General features: G+C 41.1%; 1 pseudogene; it reads right to left on the bottom strand.

The window, feature by feature from the left end:
* Positions 1-2321: 2321 nt before the first annotated feature.
* LOC131140692 (organic cation/carnitine transporter 2-like) lies at positions 2322-9032 on the bottom strand (annotated as a pseudogene).
* Between the last annotated feature and the right edge of the window lie 1013 nt (positions 9033-10045).

The raw sequence follows: 10045 nt of genomic DNA, 5'->3' as shown, positions 1-10045 counted from the left end.
GGTTGCATGTGATACTTTGGAATCTGAGAGCTAAACGGACGTCCTCGTGAGAAACCTTGTGCCCCACATGACTTAAGTAAGACGAGGATCATCAGCTGACACTCAGCAGCGAGCAAATGACCTCAATGTTGCAGATTAGCGAGACACTTTTGTCCTCTTGTGTCTGAAAAGACGCAATAGACACACAAGTTTGACTTCATTCCATTTCACTCACATCCACGCATTTTTTTCTCTCTGCCTTTACTCATTCACACTTTGTTGAGTTTCTATTTAATATTTTTCTTACATTACTTTTTTACACAGCAATAGTTTTGGTATGGGAGTGCACTCAGTGCAGACAATCTTGGCACAACATCAGTTGTGGAAATATGGTCGTTTCACATTTCACAACGTGTTCCGACATCAGTTAGCTTGCAATTTGCATGCATGCAGGTAAGACGCTGCCTGTTGGCAAACTCCGGAATGCTACACAGACAACCGCTTACTTACACAAAATAAACAGGGTGCTAACACGGCAAACCCTGGCATGCCCATACAAGGGTGTTCGTGTTAGAAAAAAAACTCTTTCAGGGCTCACTTCCAAATGCACACCTCATCATCTGAAACGTTGGTATAGTTTAACACCAGAATCCAACATTCTAACTCCATTTATAGGTCAGAAAAGTGGAAAAGCATCATAGGCCCCATTTAACCTGCATCTAGATACGTACCAAATCCTTAGCACAAATTTACATCCATGGTTATTATGCAAAAAAGTCTTTCTTTCTGTGATTAATTGCAAATTATTATGAGTTGACTGTGAACAAAATTTGATTAATCACGATTAAATATTGTAATCAATTGACAACACTAGTTACAATACAAAAAGTTGTTCTATATATTATATATATATATATATATGTGTAGTGGCCAGACCTCACAGCTAGGAGACCGGGGTTCGGTTCCGCCCTCGGGCATCTCTGTGTGGAGTTTGCATGTTCTCCCCGTGCATGCGTGGGTTTTCTCCGGGTACTCCGGTTTCCTCCCACATTCCAAAAACATGCTAGGTTAATTGGCGACTCCAAATTGTCCATAGGTATGAATGTGAGTGTGAATGGTTGTTTGTCTATGTGTGCCCTGTGATTGGCTGGCGACCAGTCTAGGGTGTACCCCGCCTTACGCCCGAAGACAGCTGGGATAGGCTCCAGCACCCCCGCGACCCTCGTGAGGAAAAGCGGTAGAAAATGAATGAATGAATGAATGTGTAGCGGCTGCACGGAGGACATGTGGTTAGCGCGCAGACCTCACAGCTAGGAGACCTGGGTTCAATTCCACCCTCGGCCATCTCTGTGTGGAGTTTGCATGTTTTCCCCGTGCATGTGTGGGTTTTCTCCGGGTACTCCGGTTTCCTCCCACATTCCAAAAACATGCTAGGTTAATTGGCGACTCCAAATTGTCCATAGGTATGAATGTGAGTGTGAATGGTTGTTTGTCTATATGTGCCCTGTGATTGGCTGGCAACCAGTCCAGGGTGTACCCCGCCTCTCGCCCAAAGACAGCTGGGATAGGCTCCAGCACCCCTGTGACACTTGTGAGGATAAGCTGTAGAAAATGAATGAATGAATATATGTGTGTAGGTGTTGAGTCTGAAAAGTAACGGGACTGGTGTCACAATTTATTTAAGTCATGGTTTTTCACCTTCAAAGTACTCCTCAAATCTAATACACTTTTCCATCCTTCTATGCACTGCAGGAAGGATTCATCTGGACTTCCCCTCAGCTCCGTCGTTCCAGCCCTCTTGATGTCCTCCACGATGTGCTGGATGCTCGGGGCATTGTGAGCAGGTGCATTGTCGTGGAGAAGGAGATGAGTTTTACACAAAAACGGGTAAAAAAAAAAATTAAGATTACAGTTACACATTCCCTAAATATCATGCTAGATGATAACACAGATGTTCTAATCCCTCTTTTGCCCATAGCTCATACAGCACACCCAGTCCCGTTACTTTTCAGACACACCTTGCATATGAGATATTTGTAACATATCAAGTATCAAATATCTTAGACTAAAAAAAAAAAAACAGGTACTGTATGGTTTGAAATGTGAATGGTCCCCTTACATAATTCCTAGTAATAATGATGTCTCATGTGGGAAAACCTCAGTGATTCACACCATCAGACATTACAATAAGTTAACTAAAACTTTGATTCATTATTCTGAAAAGCCTTTTTGTTGGCTGAATACTCATTTTCTTCTTTGCCTTTACGCCTGCGGAAATATAAAATATTTTTGTTAAGTTTGATTGCAAAAGAATCAATTCTGGAGTGTACTTGTATGGAAACTCACCTGCAGATTGTTTGCATTTGCGTGATGGTCTCAGGTAAAGGCTTCCCAAACGTCTCTGGCAGCAGGAGACAAAGGAGAGCTCCTAAAATGCCCAATGTTCCCATGAAGATGTACGGAAGGGCTTTGTAATACTGGCCTGGAGAGACAACATTGAGGCAAAAAATCTGTTTGCACACCTCATTGGGAATCAAACTGTACGCCACACCGGTACTCACCGAGGTAGATGATGAAGGGGGAGATGATGGTTCCAATACGAGCGGCCATGGAGCAGCACCCCATGGCTGTGTTCCGAATAACGGTGGGGAAGAGTTCGGAGGTGACGGTGTACACCACGCAGAACGCAGACGTCACGCCAAATTTGCCCAACATCTCCAGCAGTACGGCCACCCACTGTAGATCTGCAACGTGCATGAAACCATTCGTGCTGGGATTAGTAATTAGTCTAATTGACACCAAGAACACTCTCCGGGATTTTGGCCATTCCCGCAAATTCAAACAATCCCCAATTATTTCTCCAGTCCCCGCAACTTAACTCACGTTTTGGTCATTTTCACCAATTGGACTTGAGCGCTCAAACATGCACCTCAACTGTCTAACCAGCTTTGTATATGGTAATGGTAATGGTTTTATTTCATTTGAACATGCATCAGATTACAATTGAGTGCATCCCATAATCAGTTCACAGTTCCACATGTCCAAAAGGAGTAGGAAGAAGCAAAGCTTATTAAATCCTACCCCTCCATCTGGTACTTTTACAATCACTAACTGTTACATTGGTTCACTTCCTGCTTTCCATAATACAGTTTAAGGTTTGTTTGTTTTTTTAAATAATGTACCTCGTACCGAAGTACAAAGTATAGATATGCAATTTGGACGATTGTGTGGACTTTATCCAGCTAGAGTTGGTAAGTTAATCAAATTAATCAAATGCATTAGTTATGACGATTCACCATTTGCAACTATGTTGTGTGGAAATGCCAATTTTTCCTGGATTTAAAAAAATTCCTGCAAAAATGATCAATGAAGTAAAGGATAAACAACAGGACACGAACATATATATATATATATATGTATATGTATATATATATATATATATATATATATATATATATATATATATATATATATATATATATATATATATATATATATATATATGTTCGTGTCCTGTTGTTTATCCTTTACTTCATTGATCATTTTTGCAGGAATTTTTATATATATATATATATATATATATATATATATATATATATATATATATATATATATATATATATATATATATATATATATATATATATATTTTGTAATGACCCTTAGGGGACTTATGTGTTATGTTTTCGCACGTGTTGCAGTGGAGAGATATGTTCAGGGGTTGGGAAGGAAAAGGGGTGACGGACAGGAAGTGAGGCAGAAACCGCATGTTTCGTCGTTGTAGGTGTTGGTTACGGCTGCGACAGTAGCCCTTGTTAGAAAGCTTAATTTTATTTTTTATTTTTTCATTTTTATTTATTTATTTATTTTTTATTTTATTTTATTTTATTTAAACATTTGACACACGTGTAAATATTATACTATTACCAGCCACGAAGGGGCGCGTTCAAAGACACCACGTCATTTCAGTTAAACTTCCATGATTTGAGTGACGCCGCATTGTACTTCCGTCTGGCGTCATGACAGAGGTGTGGCTTGACATGATTACGCTAAAATGTTCCAGTCGAGTGGCAACAATCTTGGAGGCGCATTACCACATCTAGCACGTGTACACCAGCAGAGGGCGCTGTTGTTTCAGTCATGACATGCAAGATTATTGCTTGACTTGACGTTGATGCATCAGTTTTAGTTTCCCACTGAGTTGCTGACTATGCAAAAGATGTAAAGAAATGGAAATAAACAGGAAGCCTAACGACTAACCGACTGGTTCCTCCTTGACAGGAAGTCAGGTGTCATTACCTATGGGACTGAGGTGAACGCACAGGATCATCACTCCGCCCATCAGCAGCGTGGACGACTGGCACACGCGGCGGTAGCAGAAGTGCAGCAGCAACAGAGCGATCAGGTAAGCCGGCACTTCCGTCACCGCAGACAGGAAGCAGTTCAAGTAGGGGTCGCCGTGCAGGTTGGAGGTGTTGAGGATTAAAGCGTAGTAACTGATGGTGATGACAAACCTGCGGGACAGTGCATAAATATGGGAATGATGGCATGGAACAATGTACTGCACGTACACCCTTAATGGACGGCTTGGAAAAAAGTGGGCTTCTCTACACATCTTAAAACACCGATCTGACAACCATTTGTCAGTCTATAGAAGTGGGAGCTGTAAGTTTGATGTTGTTTTTTCTGCGGTTCATTCAATTCACTAACCTAGCATGACACAATGTTAGCACTGTAGCTCACGTGGCTATGCTAGTGTTGCTAATGTTTGTGTCCTACTTAATGTTAAGTTGTTGTATGTCGTATATGGCATATATTGCCTTGGAAAAGTGCAGACTTACAGTATATATGTCGATGTATATGGCAATGGATGGAAGTGGTTCAAGTACACAATAAGTATTCAATTCCAGCATCAGCATCCAATACAGTATTATGGACTCTAACACTTAAGTAGAATTCCTGAAAAATATAACACGGAAGTGTTACGGTTAGTAGGGAAGATACAAAGAACTCACGTACCACAGAAGTGAGCACAACATGGTGATGTTTAATATGTTACAGCTCCGTATGATGTCTCGAATGTTGTATTTCTTGTCTTTCATCGTCAGTGCATCTTCAATCTGGAACACAGACAAAAGATTAGTATTTTTTTTTTTTACCCTTACTACAGTATTTGTATTATAACCCTTATAACCATTGTGTGACCACATGTAATAATGCAAGTTAAAACTTTGAATTCGGTTTATGACCCCAAGTCGCCTCTACGATTGGAGTGTTGTCCTAAACATGAGTCAGTACCAATTTTTGTCCTGCAGGGGCCGCCATTGTGCATGGGTGTAGGAGACAGTATTGAGCATAAAAGGGGCCCTTACAGGAGAATATATGGGGAACCCTGGTATAAAAGGTCTTTCTGTGCTACTTGTATTTACAGTGCTTCATTATGGACTTTATTCAACGTGCAACACTTAGAATATTGTAACCTGTCGAAAACTCCTCCAAAGGAAACTTTATTTCGACTTGAATCAACAGTGAGGAAAATTATGACTATTTCTCTATAAAGGAAGAACATGACAAGATACTTGAAGTGACTTAAGTTTGAGCGCCTCTTTGCCGCCTGGATCTGACTCCCCATCACATGCATACCTAAAACAACCTCAACCTGACGTACCTCAGCTTCTGTAAAAATTGCCTCTGGGATAGCAACGTTATTTCTCTTGGCCGCGTCTTTCAGTATGGCCTCAGCCTCGTCCACACGGCCCTGAGAGAGCAGCCAGCGAGGGGACTCGGGTATGAACCTGCAAGACGTGAAGCTGTGTTAATGCTTGATATTGAGGTTGACAGGACTGTCATCTGTTTGTGTTGGTGGGGGCTGTCTGTGTGTGTCAAAATTTGTTGTGCACCCCAAGTAAAAAAATACACCATAGTTAGTTAGTGTCATGAATTTCAAGGTTCGACTCTAACCAAAACAGATGCTAACTTAATAAATTTTTTCATATTGATTTCATTTTTTCATTTCATATTTCATTTTGAAACGACGGAATTGAAATCAAGAAATGACTAAACAGGAGTGTGCTGTCTCGCTGCCACATCGTGTCTTTGGGAGCACTCGCATCAAGAATCACAATTTCACTGAAGGTTAAAGTAATGTGTTATTAACGCGACAATACTTGTGCCGTCTTGTACGTAAACCGAGGCAATATTTTGGTGTATTTTGGTGTGTTCTATTCTGTTTATTTGCTTTATTCAACTCCATTCTTCTGTAAAGTGTCTTTGAGTATTTTGAAAAGTGCTATACAAATAAAATGTATTATTATTATTATTACATTGTGGAACTTAAAAACATGCTAACCAAAACACGCTAACCAGGGCGTATACAACATTCGAACTACATTGATAGGTCAAAACAATGGAAAAAGCACAATAGGTCCCCTTTAGTAAGAAATATATTACTTGTCAGTAGATTGTTGTGTGTTTACACGTTCTCACCACCATAGCGGTATGTATATGAGTCCTGATGCGGCCATGGGAATCAGCAACATCCGCCATGAGCGCAGGGCGTACGCCACCGGTGACAAGAGCATGTATCCTATGGCTGCGCTCATGAAAACACCGAGGGAGCTGAAGACCACCCGAGATTTGGAGTTCAGGATTTCTGTTCCTAAAAGCAAAACATTCATCAGTCACTTTTAAAGTAGAAATAAGTGATATAATATCCTAATAGCTAACATTAGAATTAGAACCCCACCAAAACCACAGCCGCAGTTATGTTTTATTCAAATCCAAAAAGTCCATGACATACCCAGCACAAACGCGATGATGTAATTGGAGAACCCCCCAGCACCCGCGAAGAAGAAGATAAGAGCAAAGACCTCCCAATTGGGGGAAAATATCTGTGCCGTCACAGTCAACGTCTGAAGGGCCATCATGGTGAACAGGGCTGGTTTCCTTCCGTATCTGTTGTTAGAAAGGCAGAGAAATCCCTTTTGAATGCGTCTCCAGCGACGACGTGGTGATGTTAGGACGGCGTCACGTCATGCACGCACCTGTCCGACAACTGGCCTGAGATGAACGCTCCCAAGAGCACACCACAGTAATGGATGGAGGAGGATAGCGGGATTTTGTGTGCATCATCACAAACCAGGTCCCACTAAACAAAAAACACATGTCAATTATTTGCAATGAATGAGTCGGTTTATAAAACACATAGAAGTAAATTCAATTCAAGTTTTTTGAGTTACACCAGTCATTAAAAGAGAGGTCTTAAGAGCAGCGATGTAGTTTTTTAAAAACTAAATATGTGAGCTTGACAGGCAGATCGGGCATCTGGTCCGGAAGCCTTTTGGATCCCTCCCTGGTGAGGTGTTCCAGGCATGCCCAGCCAGCCGGCCGACCCCCTGGGAAGGCCTAAGACACGCTGGAGGAATTATGTCTCACAGCTGGTCTGGGAATGCCTCTGGCCTCGCCCCCTCACGGCATCACTGAAAGGAAATCTGGGCTTCCCTACTGAGACTGCAGCCCCTGAGACCCAAAAATGGATGGATCAAAACTAAACATAAGAGACAACAAACCAACCAATAGTTGGTGATCAGACTTTAAAACTAGTAGTTAAACTTTTTGTTTTGATCGTCTAGCCCAGGGGTCTCAAACTCAATTTACTTGGGGGCCACTGGAGCTGCGCCGTATCAGGTTTTCAAAAAAAAAAAAAAAACCCCAAAACGCATTTATTAAAAACAAAAAAAATTGTAATACTTCGCTTTGGTTCCAATTTTCGACAAGAAAAGCTCTGATAAAACATTCCACTGTTCTCAAATATCTTACTTTTTATTTTTCTACACAAAATAAGATGAAAAATAAATAAACAAATCAAGAATAAAGAAAATCAATCAATCAGTAATAAATAAATATAATAATAACAATAAAACGGCAAATAATAAAAACTTAAGAAACCACATATAGTTGGTGGGTAGACAAATTATTTTTTTCAGATTAAAATTAACAAAGCATTATTAGAGCCCTGTAGACATGACAAAACACGACTATAGTCACATTTATACTCTTTATTTACAACATATTGCGCAACTGCAGGGTCTCAAGACACATGCTAACTCGCAAACTAGAGAGCTAGCGACCTAAACGGTAGCCTTCAAGTTATTTCCTTTAAACTTAAATAGCCAAAAACTTACCACTTCCACACGGAGAGGGAGGATAACTATTAACAGTTATTTAACCTTTAACATGAACATTAATCAAACGTAATAATTTTTTCTGGGTACATGATACCATACAGCATCCATACCAAACTTGCGCGGGACGCACTAACATTAAACCTTCATATCAAGGCGGGGGCCTCAAACTAGTGTCCTGCGTGCCACATTTGGCCCGCGGGCCGCGTGTTTGAGACCCCTGGTCCAGCCCGTCTGGTCCTTTTGGACCGGTCCTTAGTCGTCTTTTATCTAGCTTGATTACATTTTAAATGAATACATCCTCACATTCGCGGTCAACCTTGGTGTTATTTCACTGCAGCACTAGTATTAGTTTTCCTTAGCTCAGACTTTGTACACAAATCTGGGAATATGCCCAAGTTATTCCATTGATGCATCATCTTTGATTATCTTTAAAACATTTCCCAAATTTCTCTGGCTCACCTCGGTGACAATGGTTGACTCGTAAATATCTTTGCTGTACGTCCACCCGTCTCTGCAGTTCTCCAAAGGAATATCTGCCACATTGATGTCCACGTTTGGGACAACGCCATTGTGCGAGTAGTTCTTGACCATCTCCAGGTTGAGTCTCGAACAGGAACTGGGCTTCTCCTCACCGTCCACCGTCTCCATGGGGATGGTCACATTCCTCCAAGCCTCACTGAGGTTGGAGCTTTCAGGGATGTAGCACTGGTGAGGTGGGGTGTCACCGACAAACACAATATAGATGCTAATGAAGCCATTGGGATAAATGCTGATGGCCAGCGCTAGGAAAACCCTACGTTGAAAGGCTCCCCAAGAGCCCAGAAAAGATGTGATGCTGTCATAGTCTCTAATTTTCCGGTTGGCCATCATTACCCTCTTTGTTTCTAAGTTACCGTCTGCGCTGTTAAGAGCGACTAAAGATCATGGACCTGAGCCTACAGAATATGAACATCATCTTACGTCACATGCTGGTTACACAATTTCAAGCAAGCCTGCACTTGCTTATGTGGTTAAAAAAAATGGGAATTGGCCTTGTAGAATGTATGGAAAGTATGTTAATATTTAGTGAGGCATTGTAAAACGGTAATAAATTATCACTTTTGACAGGTCACGTTTTTCCCCCAGACTGGTATGTGCAGTCTATATCAGTCCTGATGCAGCCTTGGGGGATCAGCAGCGTCCACCATGAGTGAGGAGCGTACGCCATGGGTGGCATGAGTGTATCCTGTGACTGAGCCACCACGGTCATTGAACACACCTAACTTTGCACAACCACTCAGAAAGGAGTCCAGTCTGGTACTGGTGGATGGTGGCTCTTTATTCATTCAGTGCTTTAATTGTGACGTCTTACACATTAAGTAAGACATATTAGACTGCATGCACTGCTAATGCTAGCTCTTGAACCATGGGCACGTTGACAGAAGCTCCCAAATACGTAACCTGTCGTTAACCTAGCGGTTGGTACCCAAATTTTTGGTCGCAGTTCAAAGTAAATAATCAGCCGATATACAGCTCACATCTAAAAAAGTAACAAACAAAAAAACTGTTGTATATCCATCCAACTCATTTTCTATGCCAGGGGTGGGCAAACTTTTTGACTGGCGGGCCGCATTGATTTAACAAAATTGACGGGGGGGCCAGACAGATATTTTACACGTAACAGTCCAGCTGGAATTATTGTATCTGTAAAAGTGTCATGCAATCTGCTTTATGGGCACTTTGAGATCATTTATTTGATGTAAAGTGCGTTATAAATGTATCATAATAAATGTATTATGATTTATATTATTATTATTATTTATTATTATTAATTGTATTATTATTATTATTATATGCTTGTGTCCCCTTTTTCAGGAGCACTTTGTAAATAACAGACCACA

Source organism: Doryrhamphus excisus, chromosome 1, assembly GCF_030265055.1.
Source record: "Doryrhamphus excisus isolate RoL2022-K1 chromosome 1, RoL_Dexc_1.0, whole genome shotgun sequence".
Classification (NCBI taxonomy): domain Eukaryota; kingdom Metazoa; phylum Chordata; class Actinopteri; order Syngnathiformes; family Syngnathidae; genus Doryrhamphus; species Doryrhamphus excisus.
This window is presented reverse-complemented; position numbering and strand designations above follow the sequence as displayed.